This window comes from Hemicordylus capensis, chromosome 7 (assembly GCF_027244095.1).
Source record: "Hemicordylus capensis ecotype Gifberg chromosome 7, rHemCap1.1.pri, whole genome shotgun sequence".
Classification (NCBI taxonomy): domain Eukaryota; kingdom Metazoa; phylum Chordata; class Lepidosauria; order Squamata; family Cordylidae; genus Hemicordylus; species Hemicordylus capensis.
In genome coordinates, this window is record NC_069663.1 from 6,480,817 (window position 1) to 6,494,393 (window position 13,577).

Here is a 13,577-nt window from a genome sequence, read left to right on the forward strand (position 1 = left end):
ATGTATGAAGACGACGTTTTTGTCTGCCCTGCACCTCTTGCCAGTCAGCGGCACAGGATCCATCCCAGATCCAGGCTTGCAGGGGAACAGAAAACCTTCCCTACACAAAAGTTCAAGAAGAAACTCTACCTCCTCGGGGAACTGATGGCATGTGCTTCTTCCAGGATCTCGTTCCCATTGTTGACCGTCTGAATCCTGGAGCCGTCCGAGAATGACTTCTGTGGATGAGAATGGAGAGAGGAATGGGTGCTCTGGTGCCCACTTGACCTTTCCAGGGCATCTGGGGTCCAAACATCAACCCTCCTTCAAGAGGTCCTTCTTAACAGAGGAGCTTAAAGCAGGAGGTGGCTCCTCAGCACCTCAAAACCGTGTCTACCAACGTGTAACTGGGCTCAGAGAGGAACCAAACCCAAGAATCTACTGAACCTCAGAAACCAGCTTTCCGCCCATTCCTGGGCAGTTGGGTGAGATCATGGGTATTACACAACATTTGGAGTGGCAGGATCCCGAAGAAGAGTCAGGCCTCCTGCTACATGGGACACTGTGGTTTCTTGAATGGTGCCTTTAATTAAGGAAAGCCTAGCTAAGTTCTTCTCTTTGCTGGGCAGAGCTCTTGGCCACTTGATGCTGCAGACCCGTGTTTTGAGGCCCTTTTAAATGACACCAGAAAGGGGGCCATGTGGAGCCAAGAAGTGGCAGGGGGGAAAGAGTGCACCATCTACCCCAAAGAAGACTTTCCCACTCTAGTTCCCCTCCAGACTGCTCCCTTCCTGGATGTGTTTTCTGCTTGGTTGTCCAGAACAAAATCAAAGTCTAGAACCCTGGGGGAGGGAGTGATTTGGGGCAGGAGAGCGGAATGAAGGAGCCAGGTTGGAAGATAGGTAGACACACCCCTCTTCCCTCTCAGCACTTCCCATCCCAAAAGTTCCCATGATGCTTCCTCCATAGCGAGGGTCTCCAACCTTTGCCTGAGTCACTTGTAGTTGAGCCCGGATTGTCACTCATCCCACCCACCCAAGTCACTGCTACTACCACTGCAAATATCAAGGCATATGGCTTTTCCAGACAAGTTCTCAAAGCATCCCTTCAACCTGCTAAGACTGGATCTCTACCACACGCCCTCTATTCTAGCTCGAAATGGGGTCTCTCCCACCCCCTCCCAGCCCTGCCATGTACAGACTGGGTTTTCATCCCTTACCAGTGACCATTTGCTTGTTTTGGCCACGGAGCACTCTTCATATATCTCCTGTGGCTGGAAGTCACTGAGAGGGAAAAAGGACAAAAGACACAAGTGAGTGAGAGAGTGTGTCGAAGGAACCCGGAGTAGCCAGTTTCCAGCAGTGGGCAGGGGTGAAGGCAAGAACCCTCCAAGCTCCCTGCAACATAAGGGTTACTTTCTTTATTTTATTTTATTTTATTTTATTTTGTTTTATTTATATACCCTCCCAGCTCTCCACAACATAAAGGGCTTTCTTTCTTTCTTTCTTTCTTTCTTTCTTTCTTTCTTTCTTTCTTTCTTTCTTTCTTTCTTTCTTTCTTTCTTTCTTTCTTTCCTGATTCATTCATTCATTCTCTCTTTCATTGGATTTATATATATTTATATACTGCCTACTTTTAAAAGCTCTAAAACAGCTCAGCTCCCTTGGTTGGGGTTTGGAGAGCGGCTCCTGGTCAGAGTAGAACAATGGTCTGACTCAGCATCACCTGTTCCGAGGGGCTGCCACGACCCCCTCCTCTGCCCCCCAGAGGGGCTTCCATCACTCCCCATCTCAACTGCTCCCTTTGGCCTGCAACCACTCAAGGAGGTACCAGCGGATCCAGCCCTGAAGGAGCAGCCAGCCACACCCTGGCTCCAGCCTCACGCTCTGGGTGGCTGCAGGGCTCACCTGGAATCCAGGCATTGAGAAATGGTGGGCCAGGCCCACCAGCCCATGGAGCCCCACAGCCCTTCAGTCCTCAGAGAGCAGACTAGGGGACCGATCCCCCCACCCCACCCATCCTCCTTTGGAACCCTAGAGAGCAAATTGTGCATGAGAACCCTCCCCTGCCTCCTGTGCCTGAACACCTGGATCCTCCCCCAAAACCCAGGTAGCTCAGACGGATCGGCTCTTCTCCTTTGGAACTCCCTTTGCCTGCCCTTGCTGTCATTCCTTTCTGTCTTTCCCACATTCCAATAGTCAGAACTTAGACTGGGTGCCCCTTGCAAACTGGAACCTCTTGCAGGGTTGGGCTTATGAATGTTGCGGGTCATGACTTCTATGGCAGAGTATTCAGCAGCTATTTCACTCCCATTACAGCAGAAGTCAACAGGGTCTCCGGGGCAACAGCTTGTCCATGATAAGCAGGGAGATTCACACAAGGTTAAACTAATCTGCTTTATTCAGAAGTAGATGCTGAGAGGAAAAGACCTCTATCTGACTTCTGGCTACGTGTTGGTCAGAGAGAGACCTGTCATGGTCGTCAGGGTTACTGGTGCCAAAGGCCGATGGCATCTGGAGCTGGATCTCCAACAATGAAACCCTGGCAGGGGCCATGTTTCTTGAGAGGGTCCCAAATCCAAGGTGCCATTAATCAAGAATGGGCCCAGATAACCCAGGAGGAACAGGAGGACGTACCTGAGAGGAGCCACAGGAGTAGCCCCATCAAGGCTGCCCACGCCGCGGAGTAAGGGGCATCCTTCTCCCATGTCCTGCCAAGGAGAGAGGAGAGCTGGAGTGAGGATGGGCTGGGCCACTTCACACCCACCGGAGTCATTCCTAAGCAGCCAGTGGGGACTCCCATCCTAGATGTCTCATCAAACCGCTTTGAGAACTTTGGTGGTCTCTCCCCCCACCCCCACATTGGACCTCTTTGGGGCAGGGTGGTGAACCCTCCCTCTAAACCCCTTGCCGGAGGCCATCTTCAGCGCTCCCACATGGCCCCAAATGGACCAGATTTGGCGTGAGCAGCAGGGGAGACCGCAACGCCCTCCTGCCACCAGTCGAGTCCAGGGGCTCCCAGGGCAGCAGCGGAACCTCCAGCCCCATCAGGATCCGTCGGAACCCCAGCGCCATGGCGACCAGGTCAACATACCCAGCCCTGGGATGCAGCTCAGCAACGGCCACTTTTTGAATCTAAACAAGTCCTTCGGCTACTACAGAGATGTATATTCCACTCTCCAACCAAAGTACTCAAAGCAGTTTACACAGAGAAATAAATCAAGAAGACCTGAATAAGATGGTCCCCTGTCTCCAAAGGGCTCTCAGTCCAAAAAGAAACATCAAGCAGATGCCAGCAACACCACCGGAGAGATGCTGTGCTGGGGATGGAGAGGACAAGTTTCTCTCCCCCTGCTAAATATGAGAGTATCAACACTTTGAAAGGTGTCTCTTGGCTCAGTTAGCTGAACTCCCAGGGCCCAGTGGTGGGCATGGGGCACCAGGAGGCAGGGTTGCCAACTCTCTCACTAATCCTGCTCCTGTGACTTCAGCAGAAGGCTGGCATGCAGATATCAAGCTGGTGGTGCATTTCCCATCTCTTTGGGCTAAGCTGGTCAAGCTTTTGCTCAGAGCAGAGGAGCCAGGCGACATCTAGAGGGGGCAGTTCCCATCCTCCACAGAACCTGCGAGTGCCCCTGGGCAGAAATGGCCCTTTCAGTCCTCCCTCCATCCCCCTCCTCAACATTTCATTTCTTTTACCCAAGAAGGACCAGTGTTGTGTTCTTCAAGTCCCTCATATGGCCATCCTGCCCCTCTGAAGGGGGAAGCTGCAGGGAGCTCAGAGAGGCCAGGAACCCCTTCCCTTCCTCTGTGCAGGTGGCTCCACTCTGCACTTCCTTGCTGGATGAGGCACTAGAGGAGGGAGGGGGCTGATAGGGCTCTGACCCATCGATGGGGGGCTGCTGCTCCATGAAGACGCCGTGAAGATGGGCTGGGCCAGTCCCTTCCTGCCCTACAAGGTCAGCTCAAAGGGCCAGGACAGTCTCACTTCCTAAATGTCTCCACCTGGACCCAAATCCAACCCCTGGGGGTCTGACCCGCTCCCACCAAACATTGAACCTATTTGGGGCTGGGTGGTGGACACTCACTCTGGACTCCTTGCCTGAGGCCATGTTCTGCGCTCCCTCACGACGAAAAGTGGACGGAAATTTGCCGTGAGCAGCAGGAGAGGCCAGAAAGTCTTCCTGCCAACGGTCGAGTCCAGAGAGACTGAAGGCAGCAGCGGAACCTCCAGCCCCATCAGGATCCGTCACGACCGGTAAACACTCCCGGCTTGGACCCCCCCCCCCAGCAACCGCCATCTTTGAATGTACACAAGGATGGCGGAACTCCCAGGCCCAGTGGTGGGCACGAGGCACCAGCAGGCAGGGTTGCCAACTCTCTACCTGCTCCTGCTCTTATGCTTTTACAGGAAACCTGGCATATCGAAATTAAACTGGTGAAGATTTCCCCATCTCTTCATTTCCATTGCAGCAAAAGCTTCATCTGGTTGATCTTGGACTGTCAAGCTCTTTTTCAAGGCACAGGAGCCAGGCTAGCAAAAAGGTTGGCAACCCTGCAGGCCAACCCTGCAGGATCCAGACTGAAGTCCATCCCTGAGCACACATGGAAGGGGACAAAAAGGACCATGCCTTTCCTCCAAGGGGCAGGAGGAATATTCTGAACATTTGGCCCCTCAGGTCTTCAAAGGGAGACTTCTCCACACCGGTCTTACAGGGCAATGAGAGGGGCCAGGACAGTGTCGCTTCCTAAATGTCTCCACCTTGACCCAAATCCAACCCCTGGGGGTCTCCCCCCCACCCCCCATCAAGAGGGGGCAATTCCCATCCTCCACAGAACCTGCGACGCCCATTTGGCAGAACATATAATCTCATGCAAAGCTACAGGCAAGAAACCTTCCAAAACAAGGAGGGCATCATCACCATCTGACCAGAGAGAGAGAGAGAGAGAGAGAGAGAGACACCCTGCAGGGGTGTTGCTGGATGCTTAAATGCTCCTGAGTCCGGGCCCTTTTGACCATCCAATCCAGTCATGCTCAGTTCCCAAAAATGACCAGTGTTGTTTTCTTCCAGTCCCTCATATTGCCTTCCCGCCCCTTTGAAGGGGGAACTGCAGGGAGTTCGGAGAGGCCAGGAGCCCCTTCCCTTCCTCTGTGCAGGTGGCTCCACTTTGCACTTCCTTTCTTGATGAGGTCCTGGAGGAGGGAGGGGGCTGACAGGGCTCTGACCCATCCATGGGGGGCTGGTGCTCCATGAAGACCCAGTGAAGATGGGCTGGGCTTGCACTTCCTGCCTACCTGGGTGAGCCCAAAGGGGCCAAGATAGTCTCACTTCCTAAATGTCTCTACCTGGACCCAAATCCAACCCTGGGGGTCTCCACCCCCACCGCATTAACCTATATGGGGCATGTCAGTGGACACTCACTCTGGACTCCTTGCCCGAGGCCATGTTCTGTGCTCTCTCGCGGCCAAAATGGCGGCCTTTTTGCTGATCACAATGGAGGTTCATTGTTGGACATAGCATGAAACTAAATGTGCCCTGGCACTCCCAACCACAGTTAGAATTAGAACACCACTGTTTCTTTTTTAGGCTTGAAATGGCTTCACCTGCTCAAACTGGTCACACTTTTGCTCAGAGCACAGGAGCCAGGCCACATCAAGAGAGGGCAATTCCCATCCTCCACATATCCGGCAACTCCCATTTGGCAGAACTGGACATTTCTATCCTCTCTCCTTCTCCCCAACCCCATGCCATTAAATTTATATCTTACATTTAATCGAAAAATAGTGAATTCATATCATCCCATGCAAAGCTATAGAGGAAGAAGCCTTCCAAAACAAGGAGGTCGTCACCATCTGTCCAAAGAGGGAGAAGGAGAGAGAGCCTCGCAGCAGGGGTCTTGCAGGATGTTTAAAATCCTCCTGAGCCTGGGCCCTTTTGACCATCCATTCCAGTCATGCTCAGCCCCCAAGAATGACCAGTATTGTTTTCTTAAAGTTCCTAATATGGCCATCCTGCCCCTCTGAAGGGGGAACTGCAGGGAGTTCGGAGAGGCCAGGAGCTCCTTCCCCTGTTCTGTGCAGGTGGCTCCACTCTGTGCTTCCTCGCTGGAAGAGGTCCTGGAGGAGGGAGGGGGCTGGTGGAGCTCTGAGCCATCCAAGACCAGAGGCGTATCTAGGGAAAATAGCGCCTGGGGCAAGCACTGAAATTGCGCCCCCTGGCCAAACATCTGACACCCATCTTTCAGAGAACTTTACCATAATAACAGCTGAAAAATACAAGTCAAGCTTCTTAATCTTTTAATATCTCAAAAACTATTTAGCAGTGGATGTAGCCAGTCCAAAAATTGCTGGGAAACTACACATTTCAGTATGCTGCAGCTCATGAAATACCCAAATACTATGTGGAGGTATACTTGAAAAACTAAAGAGAAGTGCCTGTCTCATTCTCTACTATGCATTGTAGCATCACTATTAAATCAGTTTTTAAAATAAATGGAGAATTTGAATCCAGAGAATCCAGATACTCTGAAAATAATTTAAGGATATGCAGAGTAAACTGTGTCACTGCTTGGAATATATTCTAGTCTTTCAGAAAGACAGTTAAAATGAGAGAAAGAGAGCAAGAAACTCCCAGTGGGCCTTAATACTAAGGATTTCACACTGATTCAAAGACAAACTCACCATTAATAGCCATATTATTAAGACATTACATTTAACTCACTTATCACAAGAAGCAAAGTAAGAGCAAATGAATACAATCCTAGCTCATAAGCTTCAGCTCAGCATTCACAAGCCCCGATTCTCCATACATAGTGCCAAACTAAATATGTGTACAGTGACTTATATTTTTATATATTTTTTACAAAAATTACCTGTCGCCCCTTCGGGGGGCTTGGTAAAGGCCGTTTGGGGTAAGCAAATGTTCCCCTCTATCCTCTATCCTCTAGGGCCTCACAGGGACCATTTGAGCATGTGCAGTGGCCATTTATTACAATAAATTTTGTTTTTAAAAAATGGCCGCTGAAAACAAAATGGCCACAGCGCATGCTCAAATGGCCTCTGTGAGGCTTGGCATGACCTAGGGCCACAGAGAAGCCATTTGAGCATGTGCAGTGGCCATTTTGTTTTTGGTGGCCATTATTTATTGTTTTTTAATTTTTAAAAATGGTGCTCCCCCTTCATGTGGCTTCCAGGGCACATGCCCAGCCTGCCCCATGCTTGATACCCCCCTGATGAAGACCCCGTGAAGAAGGGCTGGGCCAGTCCCTTCCTGCCCAACAGGATCAGCCCAAAGGGGCCAGGACATCTCACTTCCTAAATGTTTCTACCTGGACCCAAATCCAACCCCTGGGGGTCTCCCCCCCCATCTCATTGACATATTTGGGGCATGTCCATGGACACTCACTCTGGACTCCTTGCCTGAGGCCATGTTCTGCACTCTCTCATGGCCAAAATGGGACGGAAATTGGCCGTGAGCAGCAGGAGAGGCCAGAAAGTCCTCCTGCCAACGGTCTAGTCCAGAGAGTTTGAAGGCAGCAACGAAACCTCCAGCCCCATCAGGATCCATCAGAACCTCAGTGCCATGGCGACCGGTAAACACTCCCGGCTGGGGATCCCCACTCCAGCAACTGCCATATTTGAATCTAAACAAGGATGGCGGAACTCCCAGCCTCAGTGGTGGGCACAAGGCATCAAGAGGCAGGGTTGCCCACTCGTTAACTGGTCCGGCTCCTGTGACTTCAGCAGATGCCTGACATGCAGATCTTAAGCTAGTGAAGCAGTTTCCCATCTCCTTAGCCTAGAAATGGCTTCACCAGCTCAAACAGGTCACGCTTTTGCTCAGAGCAGAGGAGCCAGGCCACATCAAGAGAGGCAATTCCCATCCTACACAGAACCTGCGACTCCCCCTGGGCAGAACTGGCCCTTTCTATCCTTCCTCCATCCCCCCTCCTCAACATTTCATTTCTTTTACCGAAGAATGACCAGTGTTGTTTTCTTAAAGTCCCTCATATGGCCATCCTGCCCCTCTGAGGGGGAAGCTGCAGGGATCTCGGAGAGGCCAGGAGGTCCTTCCCTTCCTCTGTGCAGGTGGCTACACTCTGCACTTCCTCGCTGGATGAGGTCCTGAAGGACGGAGGGGACTGATGGGGCTCTGACCCATCGATGGGGGGCTGCTGTTCCATGAAGACCCCGTGAAGACGGGCTGGGCCAGTCCCTTCCTGCCCTACAAGCTCAGCCCAGAGGGGCCAGGACAGTCTCGCTTCCTAAATGTCTCCACCTTGACCCAAATCCAACCCCTGGGGGTCCCCCCCCTTCATCCAGAGGGGGCAATTCCCATCCTCCACAGAACCTGCAACTCCCACTTTGCAGAATTTGCCATTTCTATCCACCTTCCTCCCCCCGCCGCATTCCATTAAATTGATATCTTCCTTTTATTTTAAAAATAATGGCTAACAAACAATAGAACTCATATAACCCCATGCAAAGCTACAGAGGAAAAAGCCTTCCCAGAAATGGAGCTCATCACCATCTATCCAAAGAGAAAGAGAGAGGGGGAGCTTCGCTGCAGGGGTGTTGCTGGATGCTGAAATGCTCCTGAGCCTGGGCCCTTCTCACCATCCATTCCAGTCATGCTCAACTCCCAAGAATGACCAGTGTTATTTTCTTCAAGTCCCTCATATGGCCATCCTGCCCCTCTGAAGGGGAAAACTGCGGGGATCTCGGAGAGGCCGGGAGCCCCTTCCCCGTTCTGTGCAGGTGGCTCCACTCTCTGCTTTCTTGCTGGATGAGGTCCTGGAGGAGTGACGGGGCTGATGGAGCTCTGAGCCATCCATGGGGGGCTGGTGCTCCATGAAGTCCTTGTGAAGGTGCGCTGGGCCAGTTCATTCATGCCCACCTTGGTCAGCTCAAAGGGTCCAGGACAGTCTCACTTCCTAAATGTCTCCACCTGGACCCAAATCCAACCCCTCTGGGTCTCCCCCCCCCCACCAAAGCTACACTGAACCTATTTGGGGCAGGGCGGTGGACACTCACTCTGGACTCCTTGCCTGAGGCCATGTTCTGCGCTCCCTCACGGCCAAAATTGGATGGAAATATGCCGTGAGCAGCAGGAGAGGCCAGAAAATCCTCCTGCCAACAGTCGAGTCCAGAGAGTTTGAAGGCAGCAGCGGAACCTCCAGCCCCATCAGGATCCGTCAGAACCACAGCGCCATGGCGACCGGTAAACACTCCCGGACGGGGACCCCCCTCCAGCAACTGCCATATTTGGATCTAAACAAGGATGGCGGAACTCCCAGGCCCAGTGGTGGGCACGAGGCACCAGCAGGCAGGGTTGCCAACTCTCTACCTGCTCCTGCTCTTATGCTTTTACAGGAAACCTGGCATATCGAAATTAAACTGATGAAGATTTCCCCATCTCTTCATTTCCATTGCAGCAAAAGCTTCATCTGCTTAATTTTGGACTGTCAAGCTCTTTTTCAAGGCACAGGAGTCAGGCTAGCAAAAAGGTTGGCAACCCTGCAGGATCCAGTGTGAAGTCCATCCCTGAGCACACATGGAAGGGGACAAAAAGGACCGTGCCTTTCCTCCAAGGGGCAGGAGGAATATTCTGAACATTTGGCCCCCCGGGTCTTCAAAGGGAGACTTCTCCACACAGGTGTTACAGGGCATGAGGGAGGCGCCCACTAAATGTGGGTAATAGAGCTGCTGAGGAGCAGAAGGCTTGGCAGAGGAGGTGTGTGTGTGTCAATTGGGGTCCAGGCAAGGAACCTCCTTCCTTCAGGTCAGAGCAGGGCTTCATTCCCAGTCATTGTGGCCACTAAGCCAAGCGCAGCAGATGGCCGGCAGGTCTCACGTCCTGCTAGGATCTTCACAAGCCCACTGGCTTGACGCCATGATCACCTTCCGGCCCCTGGGAGGAGAGAAGCCAAAACTGGGTCAGGCACTTTTCAGGGCAATCAGACACACACACACACACACACACACACACACACACACACACACACACAGTGCTGCCATGTTCTCATCCAGGGGATCCATCTTTTGCTGCTCGCCACTCTACCAGGAACCTCTGGAACTCACCGCTGCGGCACAGGAGAGCCCCATCCGTCTCCACAGCAATGGTGCCTTGGAGAACCCCCTGCCTTTGTGAATGGGGAAGGGACCAGTGGACCTGCCTGCCCCCTGACCAACCCCAGAGCCAGGAATGAGGCCTCTGAGCATGCTCAGTTGTATCATTTTGTGCCAGAACGATGGGATTTCTTGTAGGAGTTGAATGACACGGGATCATGGGATTTGGGATCATTACTCTGCCGAATGGGGCAGCCAGGTTGGTCTCTGGGTCATCTCGGAGAGACCACATCACTCCTGTATGGAAGGAGCTACACTGGCTGCCGATATGTTTCCCCCAAAACTTCCTCCTTTCCCCTGTAACAGGCCGAGCTCCTTCACTGTGACCACCGAGTGGTTTCTGCCTCTCCGCTGCTGGAGCAATTCCAGCTCCGTGATTTCCAGCTCTCTGCTCTTGACTGACCGGGGTGGGGGTGGGGGTCGCTTCTCTCCTGCGGTCTGCTCCCCTCTTCACTGTCCTAGCTATGTTTCTCAGGAAGACGGTTCCCAGAAGAAGCAGTTTAAGCCAGGCTGCTCGTCTGCAGCGCAGGCATCCCTGGCACTGCTGGCCCGCCTAACCCCACTTTGAAGCCCAGCCTTTAGACAAAGTTGAGGGTGCGAGCGTGCCCTTTACCCCGGCACTGGGATCAGATGGGTGCTTGGGCTGCTTGTTGCCTGCGTGCACACAGAGACGGGTGCCTAGAGCGCCCGTCTCAGAGGAGAGGAGAGCTGGTCTTGTGGTAGCAAGCGTGACTTGTCCCCTTAGCTAAGCAGGGTCTGCCTTGGTTTCATTTGAATTGAATTTTGGCCTTGGTTTGTAAGCTTGCCAGGCCTTGCCAAGGCTGTGCTTTCCGGGCACTCGATTGGAAGGTGCAGCTTGCTCCCAGGATCCTGTGCTCAGCAAACCTCATTGCCGGCAAACCTCAAGTGGGCTCCTCTGGAGTGATCCAAGCCAATTGTCTGAGTGAGTGCTTCCAAGCAAGAGGCATTTGCATGGACCTGTAGCAGTGTAGCAGCGTCTCCCTCAGCCAAGAGGTGAGCTTGGGAGTCTGTGGGCACAAACGCTCCAAGGGAGACGAGAAGAAAAGAGGAACTCAGAAATGATGGTATGGTTTTCTCCATGGAACAACCCTCCATGCTGCTCGGAGCTTCTCTCCACCCTTGGCTTCTTGCTAAACTAACCACCTCCCCCCCAAAAAACTTGCATGGGCTCCTAAGGCAGACATTCCAGAATTGCAGCTTCCCCAATCAACTTCCTAGAGATGCCCCAGATGAATTTCTGCCTGGTGCACCTCTACAAGGCACAGTGCTTCCCCTAGCTGTTATGTCGCTTCATAAATGTCTGGGCAGAAATTCAAGATATATAGCAGTCTCACTAATAGTAAGAATAAGAATGCAAATAAGAATAAGAACAATAAACTGTACTTATTAAGATAAAACAAACAAAAAATTAATTCATAACAGATTGAAAAGGGGGGAGGGGTGAAGGAAATACAAAATACAATACAGAACCATTTCAAAGTCATTGTTAAAATCAATCATGTAATATGATATGATATGGTATGATATGTATTCTTAAAAACATATAATACTTCCAGGCAGCTATTCTCCTAGCTTTAGGAGCATTAAAAAGAAAAGGAAGCAAATGGGCGATCAGACAAACTCCTCCTTTTCATGGAAGTACTCGAAGACAAGGCCATCTGAAGAGAAGAGAAGAGAGGAGAAGAGAAGAGAAGAGAAGAGAAGAGAAGAGAAGAGAAGAGAAGAGAAGAGAAGAGAAGAGAAGAGACGTAATATTCTGATGTTAATTGATTTAGGTAAGGAGGGACTTATACATATTGAACAAATGGAGGAGGGTCTAATGGGTCACTTTTTGCCTTGGGGTTCCCAAAGCAGAAGGCAAGCATGGCTTCCAGACCTCACAGTTTTGCTGCAAGGTCTTTGCCTGCAAGAACCATTTTTACCCCTGTGAGAGGGGTTGAGAGTTTGTGACATGTCCACTTGGGAGTCCTGCCACAGACAGTCCTCCATAATTTCCTGGCAGAGATCAAAGAGCAGAAGAGAGTTGGTCAGTACCCATGGACTTCATTGGAATAGCACCAGCCTCAAACACACACTTTTGGCAGTCAGGTTTTGACTGAGCCTGCGCTTGGTCATCCTCTTCCATTCTCTGCCACATCTCACTCTCCAGTACGGCGTCCACAGCCTTGTCTTTTTCATACGACAGCATCTCACTTTCCCAGGACTTGGCATCCTTAATACCATCAATAACGGACGTCAAGAATTCAGCCCAGCAGAGGATGACCTGAATATTAGAAGCACTGAACTGTTAGTGATGGAAGGACTCTCCATTCCTTCCTGGAAATTTAGCGGGCACCCTTACTTGGTGGGCTGCTCTCAGGTCCTTTCTGGGGACCCCACCCCCTCCATGGAATATTTGGCTTCTGCCTCTCAGGGAGAATGCAGAAGTGGGAAAGGGATCAGAGCAGAGAGTGGGTGCTTCCAGATCCCGTATGGGGCAAATGCCTCTCAGAGAAATGTCCTGGGCTCTAGGGAGGAAGGCCCTTTTCTGAATGGATCCCTACCTCAGCTCTTTCCATTTTCTCCACTCCAGTTGTCAGATCTGGAAGGGAAGAAGAGTCAGGGGTGGGTGGGTTTAAGGAGTTTGATTCCCATTTGGAATTTAAAAACGGGGATTCCCTTTCTTGGAATTAAGGCGGGCTACCAGTTCTAGGTTACAGCCCAAGTCAGCCAGCCTATATGAATAATGAGAGATTAGCATCTCCCAAAGGGAAGCGACTGCTCACCAAAGGCCTTTTCATTCGGACCCACAAGTCTGCCAGGTTCCCAAGCACTAGCTCTCTCACCTTCCCCAAAGAGTCAGCCCCAGTCCCAACCTGGGGCACCTCCTCATTGATGGTGACTCTGGATACTGCCGGGGAGCCCCCTGTGGGAGTTGGAGGTGGTGCTGGAGTAGGCTCAACGCGGTGTTTCCGTTTAAAGAACCTCCCTCTGGGGGGCTTGCCCTTGGCGGAGTGTCTGGTGGGGGAGGTCTTAAACAGCCGCCTGCAGCAACGGCAGACTCTTTGCAGCCTAGAAGAGAGCAGGGAGAAAGTGAGAAAGCGACCCTTAAGCAAACATTGGCAGGAGAGGGGGCCAATGGGGCAAGGAAGGAGTGCAGAACAGAAGGAGGGGCAGCAATACAGGTAGCCCAATAGGCTTCCAGGTGGTCCACCATCCTCCTTCTGGCTGAGGAATTGGGTCGAGACAGCTGCCCCAACGCTTTGGGGCAGAGACCTTTGACATATGGGGTGCAGTTCTGGTCAGCCCAGCTCAGCCAGATTATGTTAGAGCTGGCAAAGTTGCAGAGAAGAACCATGAACGAGCTCAGGGGTGAATGGAAACCATGTAACCATTAGGCTGTCCTGTTTTCAGGCACTACATGACACTTCCTAGCTGGACCAGGCCTGTGAGGGGCCCGTGCCCAGGTT

At 51.9% G+C, this 13,577-nt stretch overlaps 1 protein-coding gene and 1 long non-coding RNA gene across 5 annotated transcripts in view; one reads left to right on the forward strand and one right to left on the reverse strand.

Moving 5' to 3' along the window:
* The window catches only part of LOC128332680 (uncharacterized), a 92,783-nt gene extending 79,779 nt beyond the window's left edge, over nucleotides 1-13,004 (reverse strand). For both annotated transcript variants that reach the window (XR_008310717.1, XR_008310716.1), the window contains exon 1: nucleotides 12,954-13,004. This is a non-coding gene — a long non-coding RNA (uncharacterized LOC128332680). The remainder of the gene's footprint in view (nucleotides 1-12,953) is intronic.
* LOC128332669 (uncharacterized) overlaps nucleotides 1-13,577 on the forward strand; it is a 121,995-nt gene that overhangs the window by 58,311 nt on the left and 50,107 nt on the right. The window lies entirely within an intron of this gene.